General features: G+C 42.6%; 1 protein-coding gene and 1 long non-coding RNA gene across 2 annotated transcripts in view; one reads left to right on the forward strand and one right to left on the reverse strand.

Moving 5' to 3' along the window:
- LOC138642545 (uncharacterized) overlaps window positions 1-843 on the forward strand; it is a 136,096-nt gene extending 135,253 nt beyond the window's left edge. Inside the window, exon 4 of the long non-coding RNA XR_011314055.1 lies at window positions 784-843. This is a non-coding gene — a long non-coding RNA (uncharacterized lncRNA). The remainder of the gene's footprint in view (window positions 1-783) is intronic.
- Window positions 1-15,372, reverse strand: part of GMDS (GDP-mannose 4,6-dehydratase) — a 1,108,130-nt gene that overhangs the window by 80,047 nt on the left and 1,012,711 nt on the right. The window lies entirely within an intron of this gene.

The following is a 15,372-nucleotide window of genomic DNA, read 5'->3' on the forward strand; positions in this document are numbered from 1 at the left end:
ATAGTAAAAAACATATACAAACTACTACCCTGTAAGCACAGTCTATAAAGCGTTAAGGGCAATGCAAGGATGGCCAGATATAGCTACATGTACTAAGACCCATAGGGTACAAAAATAGAGCCAAATGCATAGCAACATATATACATACCGGGTAGAGTAAAGAGGTCACAAGTATCAGAAGGCACCACACACCTGTCCCCCCCGACGTGCGTTTTGGCTACTGCCTTTTTCAAGGCATACCCCTTACCCCTATACCCCTTGAAAAAGGCAGTAGCCGAAACGCGCGTCGGGGGGGACAGGTGTGTGGTGCCTTCTGATACTTGTGACCTCTTTACTCTACCCGGTATGTATATATGTTGCTATGCATTTGGCTCTATTTTTGTACCCTATGGGTCTTAGTACATGTAGCTATATCTGGCCATCCTTGCATTGCCCTTAACGCTTTATAGACTGTGCTTACAGGGTAGTAGTTTGTATATGTTTTTTACAATAGGCACCTATCATCTGCCCATCTTTTGTGCATGCTCTGTGTAGTACGGGGATTGTTATATCCCTCCGTTATGTTTTTACCTGCTGTTATTATCAATAAAGTTTTTTGTATTTTTTCATTATTTTGGACTAGTTGCTGCTTTTTTCTCTCTTCTTGATTTTGGTTATATTTGTGCAGTTTGTCCATTATGGTCCTATCTAGGGTCCCGTTATACTGTACATATAGATATACCCTGAATGGGTCTATGTAATAATGTTGGTGACTTTTCATTCATCCACTTTGTGTATTTACAGGAGGAATAAAGTACATTCAGTGGGGCTCTCAGAGTGTGTGCCAAGCAGCTTCAAAACGCTATTGACCTGCAGATTAACAGTATTTCTTTACATTACAGTTTTCTTTTAAGTTGTGTTTTTTTCATTGCATTATTAAGAAGTTTGGGTTCTTTTTTTACACTGTTTTTTGTCCTTTTGGTATGTCATATTTTAAATAAAAAAAAAACTGCTTTTTTTTTTTTTTTTAAACTGCTTTTTTTTTTTTTAACATATCCTGTAGATTGATAATCATGTGCTGTGTTCATGCCATTCTAGTGTGTTAACACACAAATGCCTTTGAGGTTTTTAATTGCAGACTTTATTCATAAAATTGAAATAGATGGGAAAAATCCAGACAAAAAATAAATCAATGCACACACAAGAGAATTGACATATTGCAGATTTCAAACAATGTCAGTTTACATGGTGTAAAAAAAAAAAAAAGTGTACATGAGATCTCTGTAAATCCTATCCACTTTCCTGTAAGATATTGCATTTTTGAGCTGCAAAAATACAGTGTTAAAAATGCACCAAAAACAGATTGTGGGAACTTAACCTAAAGGATTGTGAGGCATTTAATAAAATATTAAGCGAAGAAAGGGGAATGCAGTACAGGTCCTTCTCAAAAAATTAGCATATAGTGTTAAATTTCATTATTTACCATAATGTAATGATTACAATTAAACTTTCATATATTATAGATTCATTATCCACCAACTGAAATTTGTCAGGTCTTTTATTGTTTTAATACTGATGATTTTGGCATACAACTCCTGATAACCCAAAAAACCTGTCTCAATAAATTAGCATATCAAGAAAAGGTTCTCTAAACGACCTATTACCCTAATCTTCTGAATCAACTAATTAACTCTAAACACATGCAAAAGATACCTGAGGCTTTTATAAACTCCCTGCCTGGTTCATTACTCAAAACCCCCATCATGGGTAAGACTAGCGACCTGACAGATGTCAAGAAGGCCATCATTGACACCCTCAAGCAAGAGGGTAAGACCCAGAAAGAAATTTCTCAACAAATAGGCTGTTCCCAGAGTGCTGTATCAAGGCACCTCAATGGTAAGTCTGTTGGAAGGAAACAATGTGGCAGAAAACGCTGTACAACGAGGAGACCGGACCCTGAGGAAGATTGTGGAGAAGGACCGATTCCAGACCTTGGGGAACCTGAGGAAGCAGTGGACTGAGTCTGGTGTGGAAACATCCAGAGCCACCGTGCACAGGCGTGTGCAGGAAATGGGCTACAGGTGCCGCATTCCCCAGGTAAAGCCACTTTTGAACCATAAACAGCGGCAGAGGCGCCTGACCTGGGCTACAGAGGAGCAGCACTGGACTGTTGCTAAGTGGTCCCAAGTACTTTTTTCTGATGAAAGCAAATTTTGCATGTCATTCGGAAATCAAGGTGCCAGAGTCTGGAGGAAGACTGGGGAGAAGGAAATGCCAAAATGCCTGAAGTCCAGTGTCAAGTACCCACAGTCAGTGATGGTGTGGGGTGCCATGTCAGCTGCTGGTGTTGGTCCACTGTGTTTCATCAAGGGCAGGGTCAATGCAGCTAGCTATCAGGAGATTTTGGAGCACTTCATGCTTCCATCGGCTGAAATGCTTTATGGAGATGAAGATTTCATTTTTCAGCACGACCTGGCACCTGCTCACAGTGCCAAAACCACTGGTAAATGGTTTACTGACCATGGTATTACTGTGCTCAATTGGCCTGCCAACTCTCCTGACCTGAACCCCATAGAGAATCTGTGGGATATTGTGAAGAGAAAGTTGAGAGACGCAAGACCCAACACTCTGGATGAGCTTAAGGCCGCTATTGAAGCATCCTGGGCCTCCATAACATCTCAGCAGTGTCACAGGCTGATTGCCTCCATGCCACGCCGCATTGAAGCAGTCATTTCTGCCAAAGGATTCCCGACCAAGTATTGAGTGCATAACTGAACATTATTATTTGTTGGTTTTTTTGTTTGTTATTAAAAAACACTTTTATTTGATTGGATGGGTGAAATATGCTAATTTATTGAGACAGGTTTTTTGGGTTATCAGGAGTTGTATGCCAAAATCATCAGTATTAAAACAATAAAAGACCAGACAAATTTCAGTTGGTGGATAATGAATCTATAATATATGAAAGTTTAATTGTAATCATTACATTATGGTAAATAATGAAATTTAACACTATATGCTAATTTTTTGAGAAGGACCTGTATAAAAAAAACAACACGATAAATCCTACATTGCTACCATGATAACAGAGCTCCTTAAAGGGACACGGTCACCTGAATTTGGAGGGAACAATCTTCAGCCATGGAGGCGGGGTTTTGGGGTTTTTGATTCACCCTTTCCTTACCCGCTGGCTGCATGCTGGCTGCAATATTGGATTGAAGTTCATTCTCTGTCCTCCATAGTACATGCCTGCACAAGGCTATCTCGACTCCATGGCTGAAGAGTGTTCCCTCCAAATCCAGGTGACAGTGTCCCTTTGACACCAATCCAGCAGTTTTTCTATTGCAGCAATGGAGTGGTGCTTCTAATCTAAAGTCACTGATTAGAGTATTACAATCACCCGCCACCATCTTCACTGATCTGCGCTGCACCGGTTGGTCTTCAGTTGGTTGTGTCCAGCCGGATTGCTCCACTGTTTGCTGGGCAAGCCAGAGGTCACTTTTCAATGTAAGTCTATGAGAGCCTCATTCAAGCTCTCACAGACTTACATTGAGTGCTTGTGACCTCTGACTTCCAGTCAGTGAGATGTTGTGGTCCCAAGATTGTGATTCGGGACCAGAGTCAATAAAATAAGTAGGTGGCGGAGGGTAACCAGGGACCTTAGATTAGTAGCACCACTCCGAAAATGAAAAAACAAACAAACAAAACAAACAACAAAAAAAGAGAACAGCAAAACGCTGGAGTGGTGCTTTAATGATTTTTTTTTTATGAAGCTGGCTTGAGGATTCAAATGTGAACATAATGAGGCTTCATACAAATGACAAAGCTGTGTGCGCTGACCCTATAAAATGAAAAAAGTTTCTATTCATGTTATGAATCCATAAGCACCTCATTTGTTGAGAACAAGCTTCTGTATTTATATTAAGCGCTATCATAATCTGCAGCACTAAACTGATATCATGAACTGTGCTCATTGGGGTTCACAATCTAAATTCCCTATCAGTATGTCTTTGGAATGTGGGAGGAAACCGGAGTACCCGGAGGAAACCCACGCAAACACGGGGAGAACATACAAACTCCTTGCAGATGTTGTCCTGGTTACAAGTATTTTTCTTTTTAAGGCTATCCCTAACAAAACTCCTAGCGCACCTCTGAATTCTTGCATGCATTTTAAGAGTTCTTTAGAAGTTACATTTAACTACAGTCAGTGGAGATGGGCGTTACAAACATTCATGCTCTCATCTTTTATATTAGACAAACTATGATGAGAAGTTTACAACATCTGCTTCATTCTGAGGTGGGTGGAAGTAATAATGTTATTAAAAAAATCTCTTGGCTTAGAAAGCTACTCATTTACTTTGTATCAATTTGATGAGGTGAAGAAGAGAATAAAAAGAAAAACTGGACTGCAAAGTGTTCCAGAAAGGACAACAACTGTGACTTGTACCCACGATCGTTCTGGGAGTGAATTAATGTATTAAACTACACGTAGTTTACATTGTGAAAAGAAAAAATAACAGGCAATGTATTGTGTATAGTCTAATAACCTGGAATCCACCCACGGTATACTCCACCAAAATGTTACATTACATGCGCGGCTTATCTCTGTCTCCAACATCCCCACTGTATAGAGTAATATCACATCGGCAGGCATGGAGAAGCAGAGCTAATTTTAAGGCTTGTGCTGTAATTTTTTTTATAACAGTCTGCAAGGTTATCTGGCACAAGAAAAAAAAAAAGTCTACTGTAGAAGACTCGACATACACCACACATATGGGAACTGAAAACTACACTAAATTGCCTTAAACAAAGCGGATGTAACCTAGAAAAAAAATCATCATTATCATGCTACTTTATTTTCCTGCCCTAAAAAGTACATTGTTTAATACAGAGCTTATGCAATATAAGAGAAATCTCTGAGATGGTTGCCTAAAAACGGCAGTGATATATTATACACATTATATTCTACAACTGAACATGGACAAAACAGAATTCATCATCTTTCCTCCACCTCACTGTACCCCTCCACCAGACCTATCCATCAATGTCAATGGCTGCTCACTTTCCCCAGTCCCACACGCTCGATGCCTCGGGGTGATCCTCTACTCTGCCTTCTCTTTCAAGCCACATATCCAAGCCCTTGCCACCTCTTGCCGTCTCAAACTCAAAAACATTTCCCGGATCCGTGCTTTCCTTGACCGTGACACCGCAAAAACGCTAGTGCATGCCGTTATCATCTCCCGCCTCGACTACTGCAACCTCCTACTCTCTGGACTCCCCTCTAGCACTCTGGCACCACTCCAATCCATCCTACACTCTGCTGTCCGACTAATCTACCTGTCTCCCCGCTATTTCCCAGCCTCTCCCCTATGTCAAGCCCTTCACTGGCTTCCTATCGCCCAGAGACTCCAGTTCAAAACCTTCACAATGACATGCAAAGCCATCCACAACCTGTCTCCTCCATACATCTGTGACATGGCCTCCCGGTACCTACCTACACGCAACCTCCGATCCTCTCAAGACCTCCTTCTCTACTCCCCTCATCTCTTCTTTCCACAACCTCATCCAAGGCTTCTCCCGTGCTTCCCCCATACTCTGGAACGCTCTACCCCAACACATCAGACTCTCGCTTACCATAGAAACCTTCAAAAAGAACCTGAAGACTCACCTCTTCCGACAAGCCTACAGCCTGCAGTGATCCTGAACTTACTGAACTGCTGCACAACCAGCCCTACCCCTAGTGTTTCATCACCCATCCCCTGCAGATTGAGCCCTCTTGGGCAGGGTCCTCCCTCCTTATGTACCCGTGTGCCTTGTTATTTGCTCATGTTTAATGTATTTGTCTATATTTGCCCCGTATTCACATGTAAAGGGCCATGGAATAAATGGCGCTATAAAAATGTATAATAATAATAATAATAATAATAAATACACAAAAATCTGTGTCATCAATGATCTTAGCGATGGTTGAACCAGGTCGATGCTTATTTTAGTGGCACATTTCCTATCTCGCTGGGTATCCATGGGTTTGCACACTGCTTAACTTTTGCAAACACAAGAACATCCTCTCAATTGTCCTATATTATCCTATCTTGCGAAGGGCTCATTTCCGAAGTCAGTTTTTTCATGTACAGAAAAGACACTTGTGTTTTGTGTTTCAGGGATTGGTCAGTTTTTACCATCAGTTTATTTTTTAGTAGGACTCTCAAGCTTATAAGACAAACTAGAATATCAGGGACAGCACTAGGATTATCTAAAATAGCATCAAAAAGCTGACCAGTATTTGCACGGATCCATAGATTTGAATTGGTGCAAATTTTAACCCATACTCTGATCAAACACGGAAAATTTTTTTTTCAGAATACTTGGTTTGCAAATAATTGAATTTTTAAAAACAGAATGGGCACAAGACCTATCTGTGAAAATCACAGGACTGGTATGAGAATCATGGATGTCTGAATGAGCCCTAACAGACTAATAATTCTATCATCATTTTACAAGGGACTGTCTAATCCAACTAACATCCTTTAATACATTTCAACAATGAGAGTTTCAGGTTTTCTAACAATTTCCTCTTCACAAATTCTTCCAACTTTCAGTCCTGTTAAATAAACAATTAAAGCACTGGGTCTAAATATAATAATTTATCAGCACCCATCCCGCACATTTTTTTTTATTAATTATTATTATTACAGGGGTATTTCCATTCCCAATATCCTACTACATATTGGAATAGAATCTTGGAGATGGGAATACTTTAATAATTTCCATTTGGTGTTGCATCATCTTATCAGAAGTTTAATGTACACGCCTGCTAGAGGAGGGTAATTATGTGCAAGTCAGTTGTCATTTTGGTTCTTCATGGTTTGGCCCTTTGATGGCGGTTGACCATCAGCTATCTAGATTACATGTAGAAATAGGTCCTTTCTACATTGCTACTAATGCTACATTTTAGAGGTTATGAGACAGTACAGTACAGCATTGAAGGTATAAATATTAGGACATGCACTTGACTTTGCCACTAGTAACTAGTGTGCTCTTCTTCATTCAGCAAGGACATCTTGTTCAGGGCTGAACTGGAGAAAAGCTTTCCATCAAATTCTTTGATAAGAGCCAGATGTGATCAAAGTTTGCCTATTCATCTTATCTGTGAAGCAACATAACTCAGAAATGAAGCTGCACTCAGATTGCTCCTCCCCGACATTAATAGCCATTCAATCACAGATGAAATTGCTGCACATGTACTCCCAGCCAGATGTTATCTTTCCCAGCCTCTACTTATAAACCCAAGCTGAAACCTGAGTGGTTGATGAGACTTGCTAAGCAGTTGTACCTTTGACCTGCTTGCATTAAACTTGCCCAATCAATTTAAGCTTAGTATAAACACTGTTTCCCATAGTCCCTTATGGTTCCAGTGGTGAGAAGAAAAGGGCTAAGCCTAAGCATTTTCTAGCAGCAATCTTGTCTTACAACACCAGGGGGATTTACCCAGCATCAGGGGCTTTATGAAAGCATATGAACATGCTGAAAGAATTACAGTCTTCTATAACAGATATATTGATGGCGACAGTCATTTCTTAACATTAGCCTTCTTGCTAACAGCAATAACCAAGCATGTAGATCTAGATACATTAATAAACAGATAATCTATGCTGAACACCAGCTATGTGATCGTAGTATCAATACCACTCTTAAAATGTGCCGCTTCTTGCAAACAATTAACCTGCTTGTTCCTCTTAGCACTTCCTAACTCACCAAACATCTTCTGGAGAAACATTACAGCGTATGATATGGCATCAAGCCCAGCGCAGGCAAAGGTTCCCTCCCAAGAGCTGCAAATCCATCCGAATATGTTATGATCTAAAACATGTAATAGCCAATACAAGACTAAAACAATCCCAAACATAACAAATCAAAATTATAAGAAAATTGCTATTTAAACCTAATAAAATTATCACTTAGTATTTTTGCCACTGAACACAGATTGACAAGCATGATTAAGAACATATCACCAGCTTATTACAAAAGATGCATTGACTTTTGCTGTCCCGCTGGACCCCATCAGCCACACGTGTGGATCCTGATCATCCAAAAGGCAACACATTAGAGGTTTAGTACAAAATGCAGACTGAGAATAATTAGCTCTTAAGTTTATTGACATGTCAAGTGTAATTTAAAGGGTTTATCTTGGACTATTTTTCTGTTTCTACTATGAGCCTGAAACTAAAGCAGGTAGTTGCTAACTACCTACCTGATCTATCCAGCGCCGGAACAGAACGGTCATTGCTCACTCCTGCCGGTGATTCAGCTGCTCCACATTGACAGAGCGGCTATTTCTCCCCAGTCTGCTCTGTCAATGGAGCGTGACTGCCGGCATCATGCAGATTGACAGCTAGCTTCCAGAAGTTAGGCAGCGGGAAGCTGTATGTCAATCAGCATGATGCTGGCATTCACGTCCAGGGCAGAGCGTAAGAGAAGCCGCTGCTCTCTTCACATTACATCAGCAAAAGCTGCTGAATTGCTGGCAGAAGTGGTCTGTGACTACTCTGTACCAAAGGAGAACGGCGCTGGGCACAACTTTCAGGTAGTTAGACCCGTGCAACCCCTTTAATGTCCACTTATGGATGTAGTCAGCTTGGTATGGTGTTCTTCTCTGATGTGCATGTGATCTTCCTAACAACACGAGATGTGTCAGGGTCTGCTTTAGGGGACAGACAAACTGCTGTATTCCTTCTGCGAGGATGGCATTAAAATCCTGGGACAGTCGGATCTTTTGACCTGAGTGTGACAGCTGTATAGAAATACATCATGCTATCATGCTCAGGTCAGGAGAGGTGCCGGGCCAGACTGTGCACTGCAATGCGATCATTCCTCGAGAAATATGGCCCTCTTTCTGCCCCCTTGCGATTATGAGAATCTAACAAATTAGTATTGGCACCTAGTACATTATGGCAACGTTGGGTTATGTGCTCAAACCCAGTATAAGGGCTCATTCAGACGAATGTATTACACCACTCGTATCTTAGCCATATGTAAATCTGATAGCATACGGACAGCACACTGACCAATGCAAGTCAATATGCTAGCCAATGTGGACCAATAGTCGCCATGTAAAAAATAACAGTAGGCACTATGTTCAACTGCATAAGACTTACCCATTATAAGACAATAGGTGAGAAAAAAAAAAATCACATGCAGGTTATCATCCATATGGCAATCAATTTTTACAGATACATCACAATTATAAAGATCGGAAACTATTTGTCCTATTTCATTAAATTGTTAAAAGTAAAAAATGGATACCATAGGGATGTGCAATACGGACATAAAAAAGGGACACAGACAAAAGAAGGATTTTATTTTTACCAGTAATGGTATTTCTGAGATTCGATTGTGACAGCACACCAGGAGGTAATTTTACTCATCCTTTACAGGAAACCACATGAGAGGTTAAATAGTCTCTCCCATCCTCAACAATGTCTTAACCAAGTACCACACCAAGATGGATGCAACTCAATTTTATTGAATTCTCTTGTACAAACATTAGGTTTCACATATGTAAAAGGAATTCAAGGGCAGGAAAGTAAAGGTACCGTCACACTCAGCAACTTTGCAACGAGAACGACAACGATCCGTGACGTTGCAGCATCCTGGATAGCGATCTCGTTGTGTTTGACACGCAGCAGCGATCTGGATCCCGCTGTGCCATCGCTGGTCGGAGCTAGAAGTCCAGAACTTTATTTCGTCGTCAGGTTGGCGTGTATCATCATGTTTGACATCAAAATCAACGATGCCAGCAACGTTTTACATGGAGCCAACAACCAGCGTGAACGATAAGTGAGTCACCGTTACGTCACTGGATCGCTCCTGCATCGTTCTGGAGTTGCTGTGTTTGACCTCTCTACAGTGACCTAAACAGCGATGCTATAGCGATCGGCTCCTTGTCTATATCGCTGCAGCGTCGCGGAGTGTGACGATACCTTAAGGGTGCTGTCATGATGGACTCCTGGAAATACAATTACCAGTAGGACTAATCCTTACTTTCCAGGATGTCATTCCTGACATCATCAGGAGGGACTACAGCTTGGAGGACTTTTCTCCCAAAGGCAGTCTACTGACTAGACAAAACGTACAACGTCCAGATTTCATTAGTGCAGATAACCCAGTGCACAAGTATAGAGGAGCAGATAACCCAGAGCACAAGTACAGAGGAGCAGATAACCCAGAGCACAAGTACAGAGGAGCAGATAACCCAGTGCACAAGTACTGAGGAGCAGATAATAACCCAGTGCACAAGTACTGAGGAGCAGATAATAACCCAGAGCACAAGTACTGAGGAGCAGATAATAACCCAGTGCACAAGTACTGAGGAGCAGATAATAACCCAGAGCACAAGTACTGAGGAGCAGATAATAACCCAGTGCACAAGTACTGAGGAGCAGATAACCCAGAGCACAAGTACTGAGGAGCAGATAATAACCCAGAGCACAAGTACTGAGGAGCAGATAACCCAGAGCACAAGTACAGAGGAGCAGATAACTCAGAGCACAAGTACTGAGGAGCAGATAATAACCCAGAGCACAAGTACTGAGGAGCAGATAACCCAGAGCACAAGTACAGAGGAGCAGATAACTCAGAGCACAAGTACTGAGGAGCAGATAACCCAGAGCACAAGTACTGAGGAGCAGATAATAACCCAGAGCACAAGTACAGAGGAGCAGATAACCCAGAGCACAAGTACAGAGGAGCAGATAACCCAGAGCACAAGTACAGAGGAGCAGATAACCCAGAGCACAAGTACTGAGGAGCAGATAACCCAGAGCCCAAGTACAGCGGAGCAGATGACCCAGTGCGCAAGTACTGAGGAGCAGATAACCCAGAGCCCTTACCACCGACCACCGGCACCGTCCGACTCCACAAGTGACCTCAGTACAGCGCTGCAGTGCCACACAGAACACCGGCGTCCGGCGCAACGGAGCAGAGCAGCAGCATGTGTCACGCTGAGGGACGTCACCTGCTGCTGGCGCTTCCCTGATGCGGAAGTGCCAGTGGCGGTCAGCGCCTCTCAGCGGACAGGAGTTTGAATGCAGGGCGCACAGGCGCAGGCGTAGCTGAAGGGAAGGGGAGCCGAGCGGTGCCTGGGGCGGCGGGCGGCAAGGGAAGGGGAGCCGAGCGGTGCCTGGGGCGGCGGGCCGTTTACAACCGTCAGGCGGGCCGGATGCGGCCCGCGGGCCGCATCTTGCCCAGGTCTGAGCTAGAAGGTAATTGCAAAAGATACTCAACTCTGAAATATGAACCTTTTGTGTACTCTGCTTCAGACCCTTATTGAATCCTGACTGTAGAAAGTCTAAGACTTTTGGAATGTTTGGACGGGAAGTGTTTATGACAGTCTCCCCATATTGAGAGCAGAACTTCTTCCAAATTTTTGCATATATAGCTGAGGTTAATGGTTTCCTGCTGAGTCCTCTAAAGCCCTGAGTCCTCAAAATCTGCCTCAGGATCCACGCTGACAGGTGCAATAATAATGATAATAATAATCTTTATTTTTATATAACGCTAACATATTCCACAGAGCTTTACAGTTTTGCACACATCATCATCGCTGTCCCCGATGGGGGTCATAATCTAAATTTCCTATCCGTATGTCTTTGGAATGTGGGAGGAAACCAGAGTACCCAGAGGAAACCCATGAAACACGGGGAGAACATACAAACTCCTTACAGATGTTGTCCTTGGTGGGATTTGAACCCAGGACTCCAGCGCTGCAAGGCTGCAGTGCTAACCACTGAGTCACCGTGCTACACCATACAATATCCCCCATGCAATAATATCATGCTGTGATGCCAGAGAGGGCCCTAGGACAGGAGGTCATCTCTCATAGGAAGCAATACAGGGTCTTCCAGAGCCATCTGATTCAGAAGTGGAAACCAGTTACTTTTTGGCCAGAAAGGAACTATGAGGATTACTGTGGCCTGGTCTTGTCCTAGCTCTGGGATAAGGCGTCAACTAGTGATGAGCGAATATACTCGTTACTCGAGATTTCCCGAGCACTGGTGAGTATTTTTTAGTGCGCGGAGATTTAGTTTTCTTCGCCACAGCTAAATGATTTACAGCTATTAGCCAGCATAAGTACATGTGGGGGTTGCCTGGTTGCTAGGGAATCCTCACATGTAGCTGGCTAAGAGATGTAAATCATTCAGCTGTGGCGATGAAAACTAAATCTCTGAGCACCAAAAAATACTCGGAGGTCACCCGGGCATGCTCGGGAAATCTCGAGTAACGAGTATATTCGCTCACCAATAGCGTCAACCCCATCTGGATTGTCTTCTGGGTTTAGAGAAAATAAATTTTGTATGTTCGCATTCTTTCTGGACACGAATAGCTCTACCTGAGGGACACCCCAAAGCCAAGTCAGTTGTTGGAACACTGCCGTGTTCAATTCCCATTCCGAGGACCATAGTTTTTCTGTGCTGAGAAAATCTGCCTCCAGGTTCTGTCATCCTTTCTGGTGTACTGCCGAGATAGATAAATCTGTCTTTTCTGCCCAAAGAAAAATCTTTGAGGTTAAAGATTGTAGAAGATGATGTCTTGGGCCTTCTTGGTGATGAAGAAATAACACTTTTGTGACATTGTCAGACAGGATCCTGATATGACAGTCTTTAAGATGGGCCGGGCACTTCTGCAGTGTCTCCCATACTGTTCGTAGCTCTCTTTAATTCGATGACCTGGCCTGGGTTTCTGATGCCAGGTCCCCTCTAGGTATCGATCTACCATCTGGGCTCCCCAACCATGCTGACTTGCATCCGTGGTGATGGTGATGTAGGGAGAGAGGACCCAAAGATTCCTTACTGAAGATTTTGAGAGGACATGCACCAATTCAAGGAATTCCTTACCGCCATATATAGGATTGGACAAGAAAATATGCCTAACGGCCATCTGTCCCGAGAGGATGGAATTGTCTGCTTAAGTTCTCGAGTCGGACTGGCACCACCTCAATTAACTTATCGGCATAGATGCCGATACACTTGAAAGCAGAGATGGAGGAGAGCTGCAGTATACTCTGAGGGGAGCTGCATTATGTTCTATGAGGGGACTATATTATACTCGCACAATGCATTGGATGTGGTGATTCCACACGATTCAATGAACACATGCGGATTCACCTGCGTTCAATATATGGCAGCGCTTTGGACGCAGCGGAAATATCTTAAAGAGGCTTGGTTTGCTGTCTGAACTACGCGCAAGTAAATACAGCTGAAATGTTTCTGTGTGATGGTGCAATATGTGAGCATTTGGAGCCCCACTTTAAACTTTTGCCCAAGGAACCGCTTTGTCTAAAACAAGCCCTGCCCCCAGTACATTCTTTGCAGATCTGATTGAAATCTGCCTCTTCTGTTAAAAAGACCGAATTCGGTTTCTAATTTGCATCTGATTTTTTGGTGGAAGAAAAGACAGCCTGTGGAGAGAGTCTAAGAAGACCCCAGAAAATCTCTTTGCTTCCGGGACTCAGATTGGACTTTTCCCAGTTTATTATCCAGCCTATGCTTTTCAAGGTAGAGATGGTCACCGCGAGATGGACTTCTAGCTCCTGTGTTAGTGTGCTAACAAGAGGAGTTTGTTTAAATATGGAAAGATGATTATTCCCTTCTTCCTCAGAAAGGCCACAATCTATTACTAATTTTGTGAAGATCCGAGGGGAGAGGTGTCATGATCCCAATGGCAGGGGATCACAAAAGGACAAGCACACAAAAAAACAGAACAAACTCTAGGGTGATGGAAACTGAGCTGACCGCGATCCTGAACCTAATTCACAACACTAGCAGTAGCCGGGGAACGTGCCTACGATGATTCTAGACGTCTCACGCCAGCCGAAGGACTAGCTTCCCCTATTAGAAGAAACAAAGACCTCTCTTGCCTCCAGAGAAACACCACACAGAAATAGCAGCCCCCACATGTAATGACGGTGAAATGAGAGGAAAGCACATACGTAGTAATGAAAACAGATTCAGCAAAATGAGGCCCGCTAAAACTAGATAGCAGAGGATACAAAAGTGAACTGCGCGGTCAGCGAAAAACCCTACAAAAAACCATCCTGAAATTACCTGAACTCATGTGCCAACTCATGGAACATGAGGAGTAATATCAGCCCACTAGAGCAACCAGCAACAAGGAATCACATAACTGCAAGCTGGACTAAAACAAAAATAAAGCAAAACGTGGAACAGGAAAATCCAAAACTTAGCTTGTCCTGATGATTACAGAAGCGGAAAGCAGAGGTAACAAGACACACTGATTACATTGATCGCCGGCGAGGAAATGACAAGAAAGCCAGGTTAAATAGGAAACTCCCATATCCTGATAGAACAGGTGGACACCAGAGACCGCAGAGAACACAAGTCACCCAGTACCATCTGTAACCACCAGAGGGAGCCCAAAAACAGAATCCACAACAGAGAGGATAGCCTGAATGCTAGGTACTGAAATTAGAAGTAATACACTGTACCCAATCATCTACTGCAAATCTTAGAAACTTTTGACAAGGTAGGTGGATGGTCACATGGTAATAGGCATCTTTTAAGTTAAGAGTACACATTACTGAATCTTTCCCTATCAAGGGAACTGTAGATCTTATTGATTCCATCCTGAATCTTTTTTTATGTGACCCACTGCTTTAAGGGTTTTAAGTTTATTATGGTACAAATATCACCTAAGGGTTTTTTTTAATGGAGAAGAGACCTAAGTAGTGGCACTGGAACCAATCTGATTGAGGAACAGAAATAACTGCCTCAAATTTTATTAGTTTCACAATTTCTTTCAAGAGCCTTTGAAGGGTTTCTGGTGACTGACTAGTTAGTTTTCACCAGAGAAATATCAGATGAGTAAATCCTACCTTGTAAACCTCTGTATTGTAGTATGAAGTACTGAGCCGGACACCTGTAGCCCCAAAATGAGAATTGAACATAGCATGTTCTTAGAATGGTTGTCTCCAGACCAGGTTCTAATCCAGATAGCTCGCTGAGCTGAATTTGAAAGAACATTATTCCTGGTGGCGACACTGATTGCAGATGCATCTGCCATAAAACATGTTGCAGTCTTAAGCAGTGGAAGACATTCTAATATGGCCTCTCTTGATGCTTTGGTTTTTAAGTGTTTCTCCAATTCATCAATCCATATGTACACAGACCTAGCTACAGAGGTAGCAGCTATATTGGCCCATCCTTCGAAATAACTAGCCTTTTCTCTGGATCTACCCATTTCACCATTATCATTGCCTCAATATACTTAGTGACAGGAAAGATTTTTAGCAGATGTATAAGACCCTGTAGGGGTTCCTTTGTACTACAAGATAAGGAACACTATAGCTTACTTGGCGCTAACAGGATGAATAACACC

This window comes from Ranitomeya imitator, chromosome 6, assembly GCF_032444005.1.
Source record: "Ranitomeya imitator isolate aRanImi1 chromosome 6, aRanImi1.pri, whole genome shotgun sequence".
In the NCBI taxonomy this organism is placed as follows: Eukaryota; Metazoa; Chordata; class Amphibia; order Anura; family Dendrobatidae; genus Ranitomeya; species Ranitomeya imitator.